Source organism: Aotus nancymaae, unplaced genomic scaffold, assembly GCF_030222135.1.
Source record: "Aotus nancymaae isolate 86718 unplaced genomic scaffold, 86718_ANA_hifiasm-v0.15.2.pri h1tg000019l, whole genome shotgun sequence".
In the NCBI taxonomy this organism is placed as follows: Eukaryota; Metazoa; Chordata; class Mammalia; order Primates; family Aotidae; genus Aotus; species Aotus nancymaae.
The window spans coordinates 3,898,807-3,921,258 of record NW_026988431.1 but is presented as its reverse complement, the minus strand read 5'-3'; the positions used below and the strand labels follow the sequence as shown (position 1 = coordinate 3,921,258).

At 37.0% G+C, this 22,452-nt stretch overlaps 1 long non-coding RNA gene across 1 annotated transcript in view; it reads right to left on the bottom strand.

Annotated features, from left to right (window-relative positions):
- Positions 1–21,858, bottom strand: part of LOC105705598 (uncharacterized) — a 105,379-nt gene extending 83,521 nt beyond the window's left edge. Inside the window, exons 1-2 of the long non-coding RNA XR_010343434.1 lie at positions 21,723–21,858; positions 20,644–20,763 (exon numbers count right to left, since the gene is read on the bottom strand). This is a non-coding gene — a long non-coding RNA (uncharacterized LOC105705598). The remainder of the gene's footprint in view (positions 1–20,643; positions 20,764–21,722) is intronic.
- Positions 21,859–22,452: the final 594 nt, after the last annotated feature.

Here is a 22,452-nt window from a genome sequence, read left to right as displayed (position 1 = left end):
TTTCCCAAGTCATCTGCTGTGGCTTACTCTGTGTCCCCAGACGAATCTCATCACAAATTATAATCCCCATAATCCCTATGTTTTGAGGAAGGGACTATAAGGCAGTTTTTCCTGCTTTCACAAACTCTCTGTTCCCTGCCACTATGTAAGATGTTCCTGTTTTCCTTCCGCCATGATTGTAAGTTGCCTGAGCCACCCTCCACCCCAGACGTTGAATGTGAGTCAGTTAAACCTCTTTGTTTATAAATTACTAGTCTCAGGTACTTTTTTATAGCAGTGTGAAAATAGACTACTATGTAATTGATAATTTCCTTATTGATTTGGTATTAAACTTCCATAACAACATATATCTGCCTTTTACATTTTTGTTCTTTTCGATGTCCAGTTTGCCTTTCTTCCCCATCAATACCACACTGTTTTAAATATATATCTCAATGTCCAATCAAGAAAATCATTCCTCTTTTCTCTTTTTAAATTAAAATTAATGTAGTGATGGTGGATGGTAGATATTTATTCGGTCATGTAAATTTTAAAAGAAATATATTAAATCACAAACAACATAAAACTAAATATTTGGTACTACACTGAATTTACAAGTTAATTAAAGTATAATTGACATTTTTATATTAGGTTGTCTTAGTCAAGGATAATAAGGACTGTCTCCCTAGGGATTCCCACTGTATTCTTGTGCCTCATTAGATACTTTCTCCATATAATTATTGTTTCAATATCTCCATATAAGTAATCTGTTTTTTTAAATCTTGTTCATGACAATTTTTCTGTAATTTCTTATTAGATTTAATAATTTAATAATTCTTTTTTAATGTTTTAAGGCAGATAATACTTTAATAATGACAATTTTATTTTTCCTATTTAAATTTTTACTACTTTCCTTTCTCTTTTTCTTTTGTTACACTCTTGGCCAGGACTTCCAAGACCATGTTAAGCATTAACAGTGGGAATGAGCATACTAATCTCATTCTCAATTTTAAAGGGAATGTACTTAAGGTCTTCTGCTAGGAGTACTGTGCTATTAATTTTTGGTAAATGACCTCTATAAAGTGAAGAAGGTTTCCTTCTAATCATAGTTTGCTAGGATTTTAAAAAATGTTTAAAATATGTACTAAATTCCATCAAGTGCTTTTTTCTGAATCAAATGAGATAATAACCTATTTCTTTTTTCCTTTCGGTCTATTAATATAGTAAATTAAGTTAATGTATTTTCTAACTTTTACCAGCTTCATGTTTCTGGGATAAGTCGTATTTGCTCATTATTTATTTTATAGAAGCACATTTTTGGATTCAGTTAGCTAAAAGTCAAACTCCTTAAAATGGCTTACAAGAGCCTGCAGTACCTGCTCACTCTTCCGCCCTCTGTGACTCGCCCCATTATATCTCTGACTTATTTCCTTCAGCTTTCCCCATGCACTCATATAGGTCCAGTCATTCTGTTCTTGCTATCCCTCCAAATGGCCAGGCACATTCCCACACCAATGCTTTCACACTTGCAGTTCCTTCTGCCTAGAAAGAACTTTCTTTAGATACGCAAATGGTCACTCCCTCTCCAGCCTCAGGTCTGCACACGATTTTTCATCTTCTCAGTGAGGCCTCTCCTGGCATTCCTGTCTAAAATTCCAGCCCACTCACTCCAACATTCTTTACCCTCTTTCTTTGCTATATTTTAGTGTCTTCATTGTACTTTCTTATTTTCTTTATTCTTGATGCTCTGGCATTTCTATTGTCACTAATAGGGGAGAGACTGCCCTCCCAGAGGTAGCCAATTCTAAGGGATAGCAAAAGGCTTGTCTGGGAGCACATCTTTCATATGCAAACTAACCAATCCAGAGCCCACAGCCCTAACCATCTTCTTTATCAAGCTCTTACCTACCTAGGCCAGTGTTTCCTCTCCCCTCAGTCAACCAAGGGTCAGATCTAAGTCAGCTAGGGACAGACCTTGTGCAGCAAAGCCCACCTGAGTCATTCAAACTAGGCAGGCCAAAGGTGTTTACCCTGCCCTACCTCACCTTTCCCTCTGAAACCCCAACAAAGGTTATAGCCGATGCCTTTCTCTCAGCCCCTCTGGCCACTGAATTCCCTTGGTGCTCTACCACGTGGCCCAGCATGGGGTGCTGTGTCTCCTGTTTCTAGTATCTGTGAGCAGAAACTTCTTCCTCTATGGGAATCACTTCATGTCTCTGTGTCTTAACATACCTGACTAACAGAAATCTCAGGTACAAATGTAAAGGCATTTATGTCTTATTTCTTCTTTTTCTCACTTCATATGTAACATACCATACAGTCTATTTATTTACATTGTTTATTGCATGTCTTCCCTAATCAGAATACAAGTTTCATAAAGCAGGAATTTATTTTTGTGGGTTTTCTTAACTTCTATATCTCCATTATTGAGAACAGTCTCCAGTACATTCTGGGACCTCAATAAATATTCATGAAATGAATGAATGAAATCCTAATGAACAAAATGAATCTAATATTTTCCTTTCAAGTAAGTAAAATAAGAGGCAATCAATGTTGGCATATTGATATATTTTCTGTCAGTTTATGCGTTTTTGTTTACAGCTGACTTAGTATTTCCATCTGACAACAGTCATTTGAATGTTTGCCGAGCAGCTGCTTGCTCTGTATCAGACTTTGTGCTAGATATTGGACAGGAAAGGATGACAAAAATAAACACTATTCTTGTCTAGAGGCAGTTTTCCGCCTTCAGATTTTAAATCTCCTGTTTATTATATCATGGACAATCTCCTATGTTTTAAAATAAGATTTCCATGAAAATTAATTCTAATAGTGTGCAACAGAAGATTTAAAGCAATCTTCCACGCATTACATTGGGCCGGCAGACTTGCTTTGTTTACAGACATAAAGTTTAAATTAGTTGCCAGTAATGTAAAAGTTGATTGATTTAACAGTAACTAATCCAGATTTCCAGCTGCTGCAAGAAAATAGGAAATCATAGAATAAGGTGGCTGGATCCTCTCAAAAAATTTATCGATACTTAGAGTGAACGGCAGCTTCTAATTTAGATCAAGTATTGGTCTGTCAGTAAGGTTTCCTTTCATCTCCCTGTTTTGCTCATTTATAGTAACTGACTAGTCTCTGTTCATTTTGACTCTGTGACCTCTGTATAGAATATTCCATTACATGGATAGATCACAATCTTCTTAGCTGTTTCCCCAAGGTTAAACAATTAGGTTATTGCTAATTTTTCACTGTTATAAACAATAGATAAATCTCTATCTGTATATCAGATTCTTTCCTTAGAGTAGATTTTTCTAAAAGGGAAATTACCAAGTCAGAGGGTAGGAATATTTTAATTGCTTTTCAAAAAGAGTACATAATTTTCTACTCTCAGTTATGTACGAGGGTGCATATTTCAATGATGTTCTACTGAAGCTGCATTTTAAAATGTTTTCATTACTAATTTAATAAGCAAAAATTTTATTTTAATTTAGATTTTTTTTTATCACTATTGAGATTAACCAGTCTGTATTTTATTAGCAGTTATGCAGAACTATTTGTAAAATTACTTTAATTTCAATTTACCATATTTTTGTGTTTGGTATGAACTTTTCCTATTTTAATTTTGTTAGGTATTTCTGTGTCTTATTTACTGTGCATGATTTTTTTTTTTTTTTTTTTTTTTTTTTTTTGGAGATGGAGTTTTGCTCTTGTTACCCATGCTGGAGTGCAATGGTGTGATCCTGGCTCACTGAAGCCTCCCCTTCCGGGTTCAAGCAATTCTCCTGCCTTAGCTTTCTGAGTAGCTGAGATTATAGGCATGTGCCACCACATCTGGCTAATTTTGTACTTGTGGTAGAGATGGAGCATCTCCATGTTGGCCAGGCTGGTCTCGAACTCCTGACCTCAGATGATCCATTCGCCTCAGCCTCTCAAAGTGCTGGGATTACAGGCGTGAGCCACCATGCCTGGACTGCTGTTCATTTTTAACTTTATGCCTTCTTTGATAAGTAAAAGTTGTTTGCTTTTTAATACTCAAATCACGATATTCTTATTTTTTTAACTTTTTCTATTGTTTTTAATTTTACTGTATCCTTTATTCTGTAGAGGCACACAGCCATACATCCATTACACTTTTCATGGCTGATTTTAAATACTTTGCTTTTTATTACATTTGGAATTTTTTTTTGATGTAAGGTCAGTATCTAAATTTTTATGTTGTATTTTCAGTTTTAATTATTTTGCTTTTTTTCTTACTAGCATCAAAATCAATATTCTGAAAAACATTTCTTAAATAAACCTCTTTCACACTGATTTATGTACCTTATTTACTGTGTGTTAACTTCTTGTGTACATTAGCAACTGTATCTACATGGTATTATTTTGTTTTGTAAATCTTCCCAATGTTTATGCCATTTCATTATTAAAACTTTATAAGATAATTTAGCGTTCATATCTTATTAAATATAAATCCTTAAGAGTTCATTTTTTAAACACAGCCATTCTCATTTGTCTCTATTTTTTTCTGGGTAAAATTAGAATCAGAATTTCAAGTTCTAAAATATCTTCTAAGTGAGATTATACCATATAAATACATCTAAAAGTAATTACTGTTTTAAGAATAATATTGACACTAATTTTTGATCTTTTAAAAAGTGGCAGCCTCTTCACTTTTCAACATGTGTTATATGTTTTTACAGATTTTTCTATAAAAGTCTAGCACACATTTGGCTATAATTATTTCTAACTATTTCATATTTTGTTGCTATTTTGAAGCAACTATTTTCTATTACATTTTATACCTATTTATTGCCGGTAATTAAGAACAATATATCTTTTGATATTCACATTTCCCCTTGTCAAACCATCAGATCTCATGAGACTTATTCACTACCATGAGAACAGTAATGGGGAAAGCCACCCCATGCTTCAATTATCTCCCACTGGGTCCCTCCCACAGCACATGGGAATTATGAGAGTACAATTTAATATGAGATTTGGGTGGGGACAGAGAATCAAACCATATCATTCTGCCCCGACCCCTCCCAAATCTCATGTCCTCACATTTCAAAACCAATCATGCCTTCCCAATAGTCCCTCAAAATCTTAACTCATTTCAGCATTAACTCAAAAGTCCATAGTTCAAAGTCTCATCTGAGGCAAGGCAACTCCCTTCTGACTATAAGCTTGTAAAACCAAAAGCAAGTTAGTTACTTCCTAGATTCAATGGGGGTACAGGCATTGGGTAAATACAGCCATTCCAAGTAGGAGGAATTGGCTGAAACGAAGGGGCTACAGGCCCTATGCAAGTCCAAAATCTAGTCATGCAGTCAAATTTTAAAGCTCCAAAATGATCTCCTCTGACTCCATGTCTCATATCCAGGGCACAGTGATGCAAGAGGTGCATTCCCTACTGGCTGTTTTCACGGGCTGGCACTGAGTGCCTGTAGCTTTTCCAGGCACAAAGTACAAGCTGTTGGTGGATCTATTATTCTGGGGTCTGGAGGATGGTGGCCTTCTTCTCACATCTCCAATAGGTAGTGTCCCAGTAGAGACTCTGTGGGAGGGCACCCACCCCACATTTCTCTTCTGCAGTGCCCCATCTGAGGTTCTTCATGAGGGCCCTACCCCTATAGCCAACTTCTGCCTGGGCATCCAGGCATTTCCATACATCTTCTGAAATCTAGGCAGAGGTTTCCAAACCTCAATTCTTGACTTCTGTGCACTTGCAGGTTCAAAACCATGTGGAAGCTGCCAAGGCTTGAGTCTTGCACCCTATGAAACTATGGCCCAAGCTCTACATTGGCCCCTTTCAGCAATCAGCTGGAGTAGCTAGGACACAGGGCACCAAATCCCTAGGCTGCACACAGCATGAGGACCCAGGGCCTGACCCATGAAACAATTTTTTCTTCCTAGGCCTCCAAGCCTGTGATGGGAGGGGCTTCTGTGAAGATGTCTGGCATGCCCTGGAGACATTTTCTCCATTGTCCTGAGGATTAACCTTCAGCTTGTTACTTATGCAAGTATCTGCAGCCTGCTTGAATTTCTTTTCAGAAAATGGGATTTTCTGTTCTATCGCATTGTTAGACTGCAAACCTTCCAAACTTTAATGCTCTGCTTCCCTTATAAAACTGAATGCCTTTAACAGCACCAAAGACACCTCTTAAAGGTTTTGCTGGTTAGAAATTTCTTAGAAAGTCTTCTACCAGATACCCTAAATCATCTCTTTCAAGCTCAAAGTTCCGCAAATCTCCAGGGCAGGGGCAAAATGCCACCAGTCTCTTTGCTTAAACATAACAAGAGTCACCTGTGCTCCAGTTCCCGACAAGTTCCTCATCTCTATTTGAGACCACCTCAGTCTAAACCTTTTGTTCATATCACTATCAGAATTTTTGACAAAGCCATTCAGCAACTCTCTAGGAAGTTCTAAACATTCCTGCATTTCCTGTCTTCTTCTGAGCCCTCCAAACTGTTCCAACCTCTGCCTGATATGCAGTTCCAAAGTTGCTTCTACATTTTTGGGTATCTTTTCAGCAACACCCCACTCTGCTGGTACCAATGTATTGTGTTAGCCTGTTTTCAAACTGCTGATAAAGACATATCCAAGACTGGGAAGAAAAAGAAGTTTAATGGATTTAGGGGTTTCACATGGCTAGGGAGGCCTCACAATCATGGCAGAAGGAAAGGAGGAGCAAGTCATGTCTTACATGGATGGCAGTAGGCAAAGAGAAGAGAGAATGAGAGCCAAGTGAAATGGGTTTCCCCTTTTCTAACCATCAGATCTTGTTAGACTTATTCACTAGCATGATAACAGTATGGGGGATACTGCCCCGTGATTCAATTATCTCCCACCAGGTCCCTCCCTCAATGCATGGAAATTATGGGGGTATAATTCACGATGAGATTTGGGTAGGGACAAACAGCCAAACCGTATCAGATGGGAAAGCTTGGAGGGGTGAAACTATGTTGCACCATCCTCTGCAGTTTATCTTTATTTGCCAGTAAGAAGCTATTAAAGGCTTAAGGCAGAGGAAAAAACACATCTGTTTTAAAAGAGTAATTGGCTATCATAGGTAAATGACGTTGACCTTGGATGGAGCAAAACTAAAAGCAGTGAGGTCACTTAAGATTTTTGTTGATTATCTGAACAAAGACTGGAACAGAACTGAACAAAGGTGACAGAGAGGAGGATGTGATGGGTGGATTTTACAGCTGTTTGTAACTGAAATAGACAAGCTTTGGTAACTGACTAAATAAAAAGGAAGAGTGGCACAGAGTCTAGACTAATTCCTAAATTTCTGGACTGTATGACTGAGTAAAAGATGATGTATTCTGCAATGGCTTCCCTACCAGAGAAGGAATGCTAGAAAAGGTGAAGTTAGGGGGAAATGATAAAAGAATAAACATATCAATCAAAGGCTTAATGTCAAATAAAAGACACTGGTTTTAAGCTCCCAAATGTGTTGTGTATATTTGCATTTTAATTTCCTTTCCTCCAAAGTACTGTACATTTTTATAATATATTAGATCTGAGAGTCTACTTTATTCTGCACTTGATACCTAATATATGTATGTCTATTTCTAGTAAAGTCTGAATATACCCAGAGGGCTTTTTTATTAATTGAATTTCCTGAGGCGTAATTCATTCCCTTGAGGCGTTAATAACCTGATAATTTCAGATCTTTAATGCTTAGAAATATTGATGAGAATAACTTTGTATAAGACTCTATTTATTCATATTTGTCTTTTAACTTTCACTATAATATGAATTTCTTTCATTTTCGCCTACCACACACATACAAACTTTTCTGCTTTAGGAAGCCTTCAACAATGACCTTTTGTTGTGTTATCATTCAAAAGACAATCTTATCATATCTAAAAGTGTCACCTCAAATGCATTGCTTCTAGTAGAAAGAAATTTGTTCCTGATTTTTGAGAGAAAGTTAAATGAAGCCAGAAGGCTCCTGTGTCCTCTCATTGACCTCCCCTGCAGGCTGTTCTCTCAATCTTCCCACTGGGTGAATCCCTCCTACCTATCATGTGAGCCCTCAGATATGAAAAAGGCAGCAGCTTCTTTCAAGCAGGGGTGGCTGGGTGAAGCTGCCCTTTATCACAATGGGGGACAAACTGCCAGAGAGGGGGCGGTGAGCTGAGTCTGCTAGGTCTCATGGCACCCAAAGCAGAGCACCCCCACCCTCGCCAAGAGGAGAAGAGGCTCCTGAGGATATGACAGAAGGGTCAATGGATTAGCATTCCTGCTGCTATTAAAAGACATCTGAGTAAATTTTATAAACTACATCTTTATAAACTTTATAAATTACATCTTTATAATCTTTATAAATTACATCTATGTAATTTATAAAGAACATATATTTGTTTCTCACAGATCTGGAGACTTGATGTTCAAGATTAAAGCACCAATGGGTTCAGTGTCTGGAGTTACTGCTTCCAAAATGACACCTTGAACTTTGTGTCCTCCAGAGGAATTGAACAGTACCCTCAGATGGCAGAAGAGATGGAAAAGGACAAAAGGGGGTCTAGCTTATTCCCTCCAGCACTTTTATAAAGTTACTAATCCCATTCATGTGGGTTCCACCCTCGTGTCTTAATCACCTTGAGAAGGGTCCATCTCTTAATACTATCATATTGATGACTAAGTTTCAACATGAATTTTGGAATGATCACAAATACTCACACCATAGCAGTTTACATGACAAAAGAGTGAAAAGCATACAATGAGGGATGATGAGATGTAATCATGGACAAAGTTATCCTGAGTAGAGTTGTGACAATAAGAGCTCTGAGAAAAATTCAGACCAACTCTTTGACTTATGCAAGTATCAGAACATTCAAAAGTGGTTTGGGTTTATTTAACTCGAAAAGTGATTTAAGTGCTGGAGGAAATTTACTGATGGCAAACCTCCAGCATTTGTCACATGCAATTAATCATGCAATTGTCACAGATCCATTCCAATGGATTTTTGTGCTGTTGTAATTGTAGTATAGTATTCTCTCTCTCTGGGTGCTTTTGGTGCACTTGATATAAAAACCAACTCTGAAATCAAACCACCTTGGGTGATTTTAAACCTCTGTGATGGAGCATAACAAATCTGGTAACATGAAAGTCCAGGCACACCTATAATTTCTCCCTAAGGTACCACCCACATAAAACTTTTCAGCTATCTCATCATGTCCTTAGAAGTTCAGCTTAACTATACAAATTTATTTTTTGATCAGAAAAGTGTGTGAAGTCTTATATGAAAGTCAAGATTTTTTTGAAAGCCAAGATTTTTAAAACTTGGAAACGGATGGATCCAAATAGTGTGGCAACCTAAAAAATCATGTGGTTAAATCTTCAGATATTAACTGAAAGTCCATGTGAATATAGCAACAGAAAAGCTGGGGGATTGTTAACAGCCTAGCAGCTAGAGAAATGATCTCAGCCACAGGCCAGAAACTTGAAGGAACTTTTGCAATACAGAATGCAGATAAGGGCCACACCAAAATACCTGATAACCTTTGACAGGTTGGTTATTTGGTGCCCCTTCAATGCCATACTTTTTAAATATCTGATAAGCATTTATATATAAAGGACATGAGGGATTGTCTGAAAGGCGCAGGGGATCGGAGAGCTAATGAGGGGCAATATGGAGTCTCAGTCTCCCCCATCTTCCAGCTTGAACATCCCATTCACCAGTTAATAGGAGATCCCATCATGCCAGGAGCTGCTGTGGGTGATCATCTTACCTGAGTAGGTTTCTTGTGCACTTAATCCCCACTCCAATCAGATTATCCAAAGTATTCTTTCTCAACATCCAGATTCATCTCCCCAAGGGGAATATTGGTAAATGAAGTTTTCTCTTTTTCTAATGTTTTCAGTGCGATTTTTGTTCCATAATGATGTATCCCCAGCATTCTGCAAAACTTGGTGACTCCAAAATCCACCTCTGATTCAAATGACACGAACTTGGAAGAAAATAACTGATCTGTGCCCTATCTCCTGCTTGCAGGAGGTAATTAGAAGGATATTGAACTGAAGGCTATCATTGTCATTCCTAATTTGTGCAAGTATGCCTAGAACTAAGGGGGAGTGTGAGGAGGAAGGTGAGTGAGAGACATTTCAATCTCAACCAGCCTGGGGACATGCCACAGGTTTCCAAGGCTAGAGGAAGCAGGACCAGGATGGCACATACTGTATTTGTATACGGCACCAGTGGAAATGCCAAAGTTGCCTCCAGGAAAGGGCAGCATGCCAGAGAAAAAGTGTTGAGCTGCCTGCCTAACAGGGCTGCCAACACACAATGAAAGAAGGCTTCCGCAGAAAACCACACTTTCTACTGCCAAATCAAGCCAAACAACCAAAAACAAAAACAAAAACACCTCTCTGACCCCTTACTCCACCTCTACTTGTGCAACAAAAGCAAAGCCTATTAATAATAAACTTTTCCATTTTCCTCCATATTTACTAAATGATTTTCTAAATTGTCCCTTTTATCTCTTATAACACCCACCTCTAATCCCAATGCCAAAAACCAACCAACCAAACAGAAATACCACAAATCTTTCTCTGTAAGAATGAACAAGTAGCAAAAAAAAAAAAAAAAAAAAAAAGTTAGACATTTAAAAACTATGTTTAAATTAACATTTGCAAATTACTCATCTGCTGGTCTAATATCCAGCATCTATAAGGAACATGAGCAAACTGACGAAAAACAACCCCATTAAAAAGTGGACAGGGGACATGAACAGACACTTCTCAAAAGAAGACATACATTCGCCTAACAAGCATATGAAGAAAAGCTCAATGTCACTGATAATTAGAGAAATACAAATAAAAGCCATAGTGAGATACCATCTTACACCAGATTGGCAATTATTAAATAGTCAAAAAAATGTAACAGATGCTGGAAAGGTTGCAACTATTGGTGAGTGTGCAAAGTAGTTCAACCTTTGTGGAAAACAGTATGGTGATTCCTCAAAGAGCTAAAAGCAGATCTACCATTCAACTCAGCAATCCTATTACTGGGTATACACTCAGAGGAATAGAAAGCATTTTACCGTGAAGATACATGCACGTGGATTTTCACTGCAGCCATATTCACAGTAGCAAAAAACTGGAATCAACCTAAATCCCCATCAGTGTCAGAATGGATAAAGAAAATGTGGTATATATACACCATGGAATGCTATGCAGCCATAAAAAAAGAACAAAATCATGTCTTTTGTGGGAACATGGATGGAGCTGGAGGCTATCATCATTACCAAACTAACACGGGAACAGAAAACCAAATACTGCATGTTCTCGCTTATAAGTGGGAGCTAAATAATGAAAACTTATGAACACCAAAAAGGAAATAACAGACACTAGGGTCCACTTGAGGGGGAAGAGTGGGAGGAGGGACAGGAGCAGAAAAGATAACTACCGGGCACTGAGCTTAATGCCTGGGTGATGAAATAATACGTACAACAAACCCCCTTGATATGTACTTATCCATGTTACAAATCTTCAAATGTACCCCCAAACCTAAAATAAAAGTTAAAAAAGAGAAAACTATGTTTAAATTATTTAATGGATAGTGATTAAGTTAACGTAAAGCTGTGAATCAAAGCAAATTTATTAATACGATAAAAAGAGACTGTAATGAAAGTGAGAAGAACTAGAGAAAACTCTGCAATTGGTATTCTCCTAAAATGAGACTAGAAATTAGTATAGTCATTAGATGCTATATCTGTAAAAGTTAAGCACGAAAAAGGAAAAATCAGAATTTCAAAATTTCCAAGTTTGTAACTGTTACATGAAAATGACTCACAAATGAAAACTGTCATGAAGGCAATGGAAAACATTTTAAAATTCAATAAAAATGTATTAACTAGTGAAAGGAGTGAGAAACACAAGACTTCCTAAATAAACGTATTTGATGGAATGCTGCAAAACTTTAATTGGTGAAGGGAGAGAGACGAACAATATTTCTTCCTTAAGCCATAGAGAAAGGAAGAATGAGAGGCTATGATAGTCACCAGTGATTTTTCACTAAATATTTATAATTATCTGTTAGAGTTTGCAGATAAAAATAAAGGATATCCGGTTAAACCTGAATTTCAGACAAAAAAAATTTTTCTTAGGTATAAGTATTCCTGAAATATTGCACAGGACACATTGATTCTAAAATGTATTTATTTATGTGAAATTCAATTATAACTGAAAATCCTATACTTTTATTTGCTAATTTCTGGCAAATGACTCTCTATCTTCTGTGTATAGTGGAATTGCATTTCTCTACCTCTTCAAGAAGTTGAGTATGATCATGTGACTTGTTTTGGCCAATGAAATGACAGTGCAAACAGATGAGAAATCACTAAGAGCTGGTGAACAATTTTACAAAGAATGCCCAACTTGTCCACTTCAGGCAATCAGTATGGGGGGGGAGCGGAAATAAGCCTTCGTAGTTTTAAACCAAGGAGATTTGGGGGTTGTTATTGCAACCTAAGTTGATAATATCATCACTAGATACACAAGTAGAGATTAAAGGTGAGAAAATAGATATCTATATATGTAAGATTGAAAATACCCTTCTATTCAGAGCTTATTAACCAGACTAAGTCACACGCTTCACGCAAAGCTATGGAAAGTACAATCCTACTACGCACATAGAAGCTGAAAAAACCAGAAATCTGAACAATACGAATATAACTACACAGAAATAGAAGGACACAATGGGAGAGAAAAAAAATTCTAAATAAAAAGATTTTAAAATTTGAGAGCAATAGTAAAAGTAAAAATGTAAATTTTAATGAATATATGTTAATAAAACAATAAATAGCATTTAAATGATAAAGTCTATTTTCAAAAAGCAAACACATTTTGAAATGTGGCTGAGGTGACTGGTGGCCAATCCAGTATTCATGGTCTTTCCTTTCTTATTACGAGAGACCTGGTTTCATTTATTTATCTATTTTGTGGTTGCTGGGAGGTAATATGTGCATGTAGTTTTACTTTCCGGCCTGTTTTTCAGAGAAGAGTTGTCATGTGACATAGTTCTGACCAATAGGAAGTGAGTGGAAGTCCCGGGCAGAGCTTCAAAATGGCGCGAAATCAGCAGGCACACCCTTTTTGCTTTTTGTCCTTCCTCCTCTTTTTACCTGGAGCACATTTATAGGACTGCCATAGCCAATTTACAACAATAAGCAAGAGCCTAAACACCATGATGGATGAATGGAAATGGAGAAGCTGCTTGAGTGTCAACTTCTTTTAATATGAGAAAAATAAAATCTCTTTTTATTTAAGGCACTGTATGACAGAGTCTGTTAATTGAAGCCAACTGTAATTCTTAACATACACAGTTCAAAAAATAAATTTAAAACACAAAATTTAAATGGGCAAAGTATGTCAGTAGCCACGTTTGCCTTCACAAGGGTCAACTAAAACTTACAATAAAATGAGGAAATACCTTATATTCACAATGGAGTAGGGGTGAGGTCCTGGGGAATTATAACTATGTCTTACTGGTGGGATTGTACTCTTGCTCCATATTGTGAAAGTTATTTTGGAGAGTACACAGGAAGCATTTTACGACTTACAGAACTTTATGCCAAGCAATTCCACTTCTAGAAGTTTGTCCTATGGAAACACATAGGTATTTGAGCCAGTGTTCTGAAAACCTTCATCATAATAATAAAAACCTTAAAACAATTTGGCTAAATATAGAGATGGGTTGCATCAATCAGAATCATTTAATATAATTCAACTTATTCTAGAATCTTATATATATATAAATTAGATTAATTTGCAGCTGCTATGATTGCATTAACATAATTCTATAGTTTAAAAATTAAACATGCATACATACATGTGTTACTGGTGATATACATCAATATGTATATAACACATGTATGTATGCATGTTTAATTTTTAAACTATAGACTTAGCCTACATGCAACTTGTTTTTATGAAATATGATACCCTGCCATTTTACTGCATTCACACCGCAAGCCTTATTAATAGCTTTCTACTATTTCTTACGCTCTTTCACACAAAGTTTTATGGTTGCTTGTAGACTTATCTATTATAATTCATCTTGTTATTTGTGCTTACTTCCATTGCTTTTAATTTTTCACCCTCTTCCCCACCTGAGGTCAGATTCTGTTTAAAACAGCTTAATTTTTTGATCCTTGATTCTTTTACACTTCTAGAATGTATGGCTTAGTGTGAGGTTAAAATGAGGTGTATTTTGTTTGTTTGTTTAAATTAACATGTTAACCAATTTTCTTTGTGAAGTTCACTGAACTAGGTATTTGTATACAAGCCTTTGTATGGGCATGTGTCGAATAAGCCACAGATCTGGAAATTAGAAATCTGAGTAGAGTAATAGAACCTTTCAGCATTTTTCCTAACGGACTTTAGGCACTTGTCTAGCTGGTTAGAATCCTCCATCCCACATTTGTAAAATAAAAGCATCTGCCTTTGCTTTTTTTTTTTTTTTAAATGAGAAGGCCGGTGAGGGCCATACATCTGTCAGTGTTACATGTGATAGAACACTAAATAGCTGCATTTGACTAGAACTGTCAAAACAGGATAATGGATGGCTTATCTCGATAGATCAAATTGTGACAAGACTTTCTGTCTCCTCAGGAACTACCTTTCCTTACTTTATTCTAAAGCCCAAAGGGTGCATTAGAGTGTTAGATGAAATATAATCAGAGAAGACTGAATAAGGGAAAGTGGGCTGAGGGAAAAAATAAAGACATATTCCCAAAGATACCTTTGATCTTCAAAAGGCAAAGTGCCCTTTGGATCAGAGAGCTGCAGGACAAGGCTTGGGAAGTAGAGCCCAGCACAAGCTAGCTACCACTTGTGTGAAGCCAATTGGAGTACTCTAGGTATATTCAGAGCTTCCTGCATTTCACATTCTGAAAAAGTTCTCCACTAAAAAGGGGTGGTATTCTCCTTTTCATTTTTCTGTTCATTTCCAAACTCATGACTGTAACTTTGACTCCTGTGTAGCCACAATTCTCCCTCTAGCCACAGAGGTCACCATCACAAGCCTGAGGTGACATGATGAGACACTATTTAGAAGTTATCCTTTTAATTGAGAGCCCTGCCATAGTCCCAGTCAGCCCTGACATCATAGGGTGTAAGGGAGGAGCTGCTTTTGAAGTAGCTGAAAGGTCATTTCTTCCCAGACAAGGCTTTCTGAAATTATAGCCTGGGAGGAAAATGGCTTCATGCCAATTTTAATACACGTTCAAACTCAAGGTGCAGCCTCAGAGGTCCAGAAGATAGGAATAGAGGGGAAAAAAATGTGCCTTTGATGACTGTTCTTTCTTTTCCCTTTTGCCTTGTTATTTTATTCTGCTTGGGAACTGAAAAGATTTCTTATAGCTAGCCAGAGAGGAAATGGTGAATACAAAGTACTGCTGTTTTTTACTTGGGTTTATGGATTTTACTAACTTGAAGTCTAAACTATTAAATTACAGACAATGAAAGAAATAACTAAAATAATTATAGTTTTAGTGTTCAGATAGTACCTTTGAAGGTTATTTCAACTGTTTTGCTTTTTTTTTTTTTTTTTTTTTTTTTAAACTTACTATGTGGCCAGGTACAGTATCTGGAAGAACAAAGAAGAAATAAGACATAGTTCCTGCCTCTCAAATATTTCATTCTGGTATTAGATAGGAAAAAAGTTAAATTAAGCATTGATATGTTAGTTAAATAGAAATGTTTCTGTTATTTTAAAGTATCATCTAAAATCCTCAAATTAAAAATAATAGTAGCTGAGCAACCCCACATTTGAAAGCAAAATACTAAACCGCATTTGCATCTCTGCAGCACTTGCAAATTGGAGAAGTCATAAACTAGTTATGCCATTTGTTTGGAAAATTGGAAATTTCCTTAAAAGTTAAAATATACTTAACCTATGACCTAGCAGTTTCTATCCTGGATATTTATCTAAAAAAAATGAAAACATGTGCCCATACATAGACTATTAAGCAAATGTCCACAGCAGTTTTGTTCGTAATAGCCTAAAGCTGAAAACAAAGAAAATATCCATCAACATGTGAATGGATAAACTGTGGTGTATCCGTAAAATGGAAAACTACTCGGCAATAAAAAATGAACAAACTACTGGAAAATACAACAAAGCAAAGCAAAATAAATCTCAGAAGCTTTTTGTAGGAACAGAAGGCAGACAGCAAAGAATATATACCCTGTGATCCCATGTATATGAAATCCTAGACTGGGTAATCAAATATGATAGAAAGCAGATTAGTGGTTGCCTGCGGACAAGAGGGAAGGGGTTAAGTAGACTGGGGATTAAGTGACAGGGGGCATGAGAGGAATTTTTGGAGTATGGAAATATTCTATACTGCAACTGTGGTGGTGATTACAAGGTTGATTACTATAACTTTCAAATGCGTACATTTTATTGGAATATGCAGTGTATCTTAATACATATTTTTAAGGCAGTTATATCAGTATTACTTCTCCAAGTTATATGAGAAAAAGGGTAAGGATTCATTAGCAATTTGGAAAATTAGAAAATTCCTTTAGAGAGAGACCATTGTTGTAGATGAAGCGGGGGTATTTCCTCTTATCATAAGTCAAGCGATCAGAGGCTTTGAGGGAACTACTCACAAAACCTAATATTCCCTAGAGATTATGGAATAAAGTAGCTGACACCTTATGACTGAAATACCTATATCTAAGAGGATGGGCAGAGTGCCCTTCTGGGCTACAGAATTAAGAGGCACGGTTGCTCTGGGAAGAGCCTGCCTTCCCCAGGACCCAATGTCATGCATATAGGAGATACTCAATACATACTTGTAGAGTAAATTAAAACTGACTGAATAAAATTCTGCATTTCCTGCCTATTGATACCTTCAGAGGAAGTGAGAAATAGATACTGTACATTGTCATTGTGTAAACTTCTGCTTGTGGTGGATGGGCTTAAGATTCAGAAGCTATTACAGAAACTGGATTGGGACACACTAACCAGTCAGTGGAAGAACTGTAAATCTGATCAGCAGAGCCAGCCAGTATGTGGCAAGAATATAGCCCAGTGACAGAAGCTTGTCTTTGGAATGTTCTTAATATCAACACAACTCTATCAGGAATCCTTGTTTTTTTAAATTTTCCTAGGAGGCTACACTTTTTAAAAGACCAATAATCTACTGACTTACAATGCTAATATTACATTAAGAGTTCATCTCATCACTCTTCCTGGCTCAGGGCCAAAATATTAAACTCTTTCTAGGCAAGGATCCCTTATCCAAGAAATCTTAAGTGGAAGGCATTAAATAGCCTAACTCAGTAACTCTTTACCTTTGTGCTCATCATAACTTGGCCGACTTATAAGACAGACAGACAATGAGAAATATATCTTTAAGGATCTGTAAGAACATTAGAGGGAAGCTGAGGCCTAGAAATTGAGGAAAACCACTTGGGCCAAAGGGTACCAGGTGATGTTGGTACCCTTCCTATGTCACCTCCACATTCATCATTCCCATGAATATCCAATCAATGGCTTCTACCTGTCACTCTATTCCTAAGGGCTTTCTCTGGCCTCTGTACCCTGCTGGCACATGTATAAACACATGGATAAATGTGCATGTGTGCATGTATGTGTGCACGTGCACACACACACACACACACACACGGCCAGATAAGACAGAGAGGTAACCATCTGGAGCAGCACTCATCTTGCTCCCTTACCCTTGGGTGGGGATAGCTAAGGCATGGTCTACATAGTCTTCCGATGTTCCAGCCTTCAGTTCCCCATAGCATGTGCTCAACAAACACATCCTCACTGTCTTGCTTTCCTTCTATGTCTTACTTTCATAATCCCCTACTGGTGCCTCCTGGGGTCACTGCAAGACTATAAAGGGTATCAGATTTTACTCTATTAGTGAGGTAGTAACTAGCTTAGCACAGTACCATGAAAGCTGGCAAAAGTTACAAGATTCCTGGGTCAGACCCAAAGGGCTTTATTACTCATAGCAATAACAGTAACCAGAGCATTAGTGCAGGAGTCTGTTTCCCAAGCCCCAATCCTCACAGCATGACCCCCAAGAAAACCGGGTGACATCTGCACATTCGGGTCATGTTATAGGAGATGAACTATCACTTCAGAGTGAGACATCTTTACTATATTGTTAAGTAAAAAGACAAGCAAAACCAAAATAAAACAAAAGCATTCTTTTTCTATGAAGGGAGACACTATCCGTATCTCCCAAGGTTCTTTGCTAAATAAACAACCTTGAAAAGATACTCCAGATCAAAGACAGTGGCTTTGCTCACAAGATGTATAGAAATGTAAGACCCCTGTGGAGAAATGTCTTCCAACAATCTCTTTCCAAATAAGCCACCTGTGCTTAAATCTTTGTCTCAGACTCTGCCTCTGGGGGAATTCTAAGAAACAGAGAGCAGGAAGTAATTTTTAATGTCTTCAATACATTGTATTATTATTTCTTTTTTATCTTAGTTTCTTAGAATCCTCATCTTGAAGTTACTGCGTATTTAATGACTTTGAGTCTCATGCATAATCTGAACCTCAATTTCTACTTCTGTAAGGGGGACTAATGGGTAATAGGGTGGTAACGAATATCATAGGTGATGATGCACCTATAAATAATTTTGAAGTTAAAGCACTATATATTGATTGGCAGCTAATTATAATCTTGAACATTGTTTTACTATTATCCATGAATAAAAATTAAATCTCGGATTTTTATATTTTACTTTCAGTTCCACAAAAATTCCCTTATCAAATTTCAGTCTAAAAAAATAAGGTAATATCTTTATGAAACTGGAAAATGAGCCCCATCTGCAGGGCCTCCCTATGCCCTTTCAAAACAGTGGCTCTTGGTTGTCACTCCCATCCTTCACCTTCTTCTACCCCAACCGGGTCTAGATACATCATGCCAAACTGTAGTTTGTGCAGCTCTTAAATGATCTGGCCAACCCAGATTCCAATTGAAGTCATAGTAGAACAGTCAGCCTGCATGCATGATACTTCCTCCTGCTGGCTGTAAACAGCTTGCCAAGGCTGAGTAGGTCAGACTGGTAGACAATGACATCAATATGCCAATAGCCCCCTGCTTTTCTCCATCTGCTGTAGAAGCTGCATCAGCAACATTGTGTTGTGGGATGGAGAGCTCAAGGCTCACCCTAAATTCCCCTCTCTTACTTACACTTTCCTTCAGGAATCCATGTTTCTGAGACCTGAACTTCAGAGCAACTTAAATCACTATATGCCCAAACATGTTGACTTTTGCTAATATTTTTCCTCCCTCCCTCACTCCCTCCCTCCCTTCTTCCCTTCCTCCCTCCTTCCCTTCTCTCTCTGTCTCTTTTTTTAAATTCAAGTGTGTGAAAAATAAATAAATAGCAGCAACTATATGACCTGGGAAAGATGACTCTGGCAGAGAAAAAGGAACCTAGAGCAGGCCAATTTCCCCATCTGTCATTCTCTCATATAAATATATAAGAATACAGTATATGTATACTATATGTGTAATGTCTTTTGTTTTATAATAAACAGTACATTTTTTTGAATATTTATATGGTACCATGAGTAGCATGGATACTCATGAATATATCTGTTTATATATAAAACATTTATATTCAGATTTATCTACTACACTAAATGACTATATTATATAATAAAGATATATTTGTTAAAAGATACTAGAAAATTTTGGGGAAATTTATAAAGTCACAACATGGACTAGATGACTGTAATTGTAGTAAGAGCAGTGGTAGTAGTCAATAATAACAATAGTACCTGGAGTTCAGTTAATCTTCCTGTGACTTACATATATCGTATCATGGAATCCTAATGACACTTCTATGAATGAACAGCATTTTCCTCATTTATATAAATAAGGAAACTAAAGTTTAGAGAGATAAAATAAGTCAACTCTGTCAAGGTCACCTAACATGTAAGAGGTAAATATCAGACTAAAACGCAAGTTTGCTTTACTCTAAAATCCTCTGCTCTTGACCACCAAATAAGGCAGTTACTAGCACCTGTCTTTCATTGTATCTCATTTTGGGGAAGAACAGGTTTATCTGTGTTCATTTGATTTGGCGAAATTTATGAAGTCATAAGACGGAAAATATCAGTTCCCAGATCAAGAAATCTATACAAATTCACTCTTTTTAAATAAAGTACAATCCACTTGGATTGTAACCTAGTAAAACATTTTTGTCTGATGTAATCATTTCTAGATATTAATGAGAGAAAAGCATTTTAGAGGGCAGAAAAAGTAGCAGACCACACACAAGAACTCTTGGATATTGGTGCACTTACCCTTAAAAGGAATTCTGATATATTCACAAAATTCTGATGAATTTGAGAGCATTTTGACGCTAATGCCCACTCAACACCACCATCAGCAACTGCACATGCTTCAAATAACCAAATCAGGACTAACAGAGACAAATGCATTTCTATTAAAATCCCACCGTTCTTCGTTTGCTGATTTTAAGAAGTACAATAAAATCATAAGGTGATTGTTGGAAGTGATTTAGAAATCATTCACACGTGAAGGCATGTACCTATCTGCTCAAGAGACTGAGGTAGAAGGATTGCTTCTGCCCAAGAATTCGAGGCCAGCTTGAGCAATGTAGTGAGATCCCCATTTCCAAAAGAAAAATCATCTTACCTAAGCCACTTTTGAGGCTGAAGTGGGAGGATCTGTTGAGCCAGGGAAGTTGAAGCTTCATTGAGCTGTGATCGCACCACTGCACTGCACCTCTGCCTGGGTGACAGAATGAGACCCTGTCTCAAAACAAACACACAAAAAGAAAGGGATATACTCTTGTTTATAACACGTGAACTAAAGATACGCAAAGGCAAAGCTAATCAACTCGATGTCCGTCCTTCTCTGCAACGCCATTCTACTGAAAAGATCACTGGTAATGGCTGAGTATGCATAGTTTTTCACTCTTTCATCCTTAAAAGTCATAGCCAGGATACATACATACATATATATGAGGATATATGCTGGTGAAATATATATACACACATACAAGGAAGTTTTTCCTTGTTGGTTTTCACAAAATTCAAAAACACTGTTTTTCACTTTGGCAAACTTTAAAAAAAAAAAACAGTTTATCATGAATGGACATTCATACCAGTCATTATAAACTTTTTTCAACTTTAGACATATATGCACATAAACTACATTATTTAACCAAAAAAAGTTCATAAAACAAATGTGAAAAAATTTTAAAGGATATGCTTTCTCTCTTTCTCTCTCTGCTTACTACTTAATCACCCACACCATCCTCGAGCTGTGTTTAGGCTAATTTGTGGTAGTTTCTTCTGTTCGTAATCATGTAAAATCTATATATGGATATACATACATAAAATCATTATAAATATGTGTTTAAATTAATTTAAAATAAATTTTATTGTATATATTTGAGGTTCACAACGTTACAGGATACACGTACATAGTAAAATAGCTAGCTACTGCAGTGAAACAACATATCGTCTGAAATAGTTACTCCTTTTACAGTCAGTAATTTTTAAAGTAATATTATGATTATTTTACTCTATTTTATGTTTTTATTGCATTTTTAAATAGTATGAAGTATTCAAAATACACCGTCTGAAACATAAAATATAAGCATTGCTTTCCCTGTAGACAATCACTATTACTAGTTTCTTCTGTGTGTGTATGCGTTTTCCCAGAAATAATTATACAAACATAAATGTAAGGGACTATAACATACTCACTGTTTGGTACTTTAACTTTCCCACGTAATAATATTTCTTGTGATGTAGGGGATCCGTCAGAGTGGTGGGAAAAAAACTACAGGGAAAGGACGCAAACCTTCTGAAAAGTCGGAAGGTTTTGCAGAGCCCCGGGGAAGAAAAGCTGAAGAAGCTGTTCTATAACTCTGAGGCAGAGGGCAAGGAGCAGGTACGAGGGAATGTAGGGAAATTTATCTTAAACAGGCTCGTTTTATATTGGCTGGAAACTGACCTTTGACCGTGCGCAGGTGATGTTCCCTGAAAGGGGAGCAATAAATAGTAACTACCTACAGGTTGTGTTTGCTCCAGGTTTTTGGCATTGTGCCTGCACTGAGTAAAAAAGCAAGCAGCTCCAGCTTCTTGGGGCTGCTCTCTGGCCTCTAGAGCCAGGCAGTCACCTAGCTGCTCTTACACCGCATACCTGTGTCTGAGTGTGCATTCCATCCATTGGCCAGGATCTGCAGGACAGACCTGGCACTTCTGTGTAGAGTAGCTTTATTCATTTTGCTGGTTGTATAACATTTCAATATGTAGATGTACCAAAACTTATGTAGCTAGTCCCATATTGCTAAAATTTTTGTTGTTTACAAACTCTACCTCTTTCTAAAATGTAGTATTTAATATTGTCCAAGTGATATTTTGTATGTGTGTGAGAGAAGGCTTGCGGAATAAATTTCTAGAAGTGGAATTGGCATGTCAAAGTGCACATACT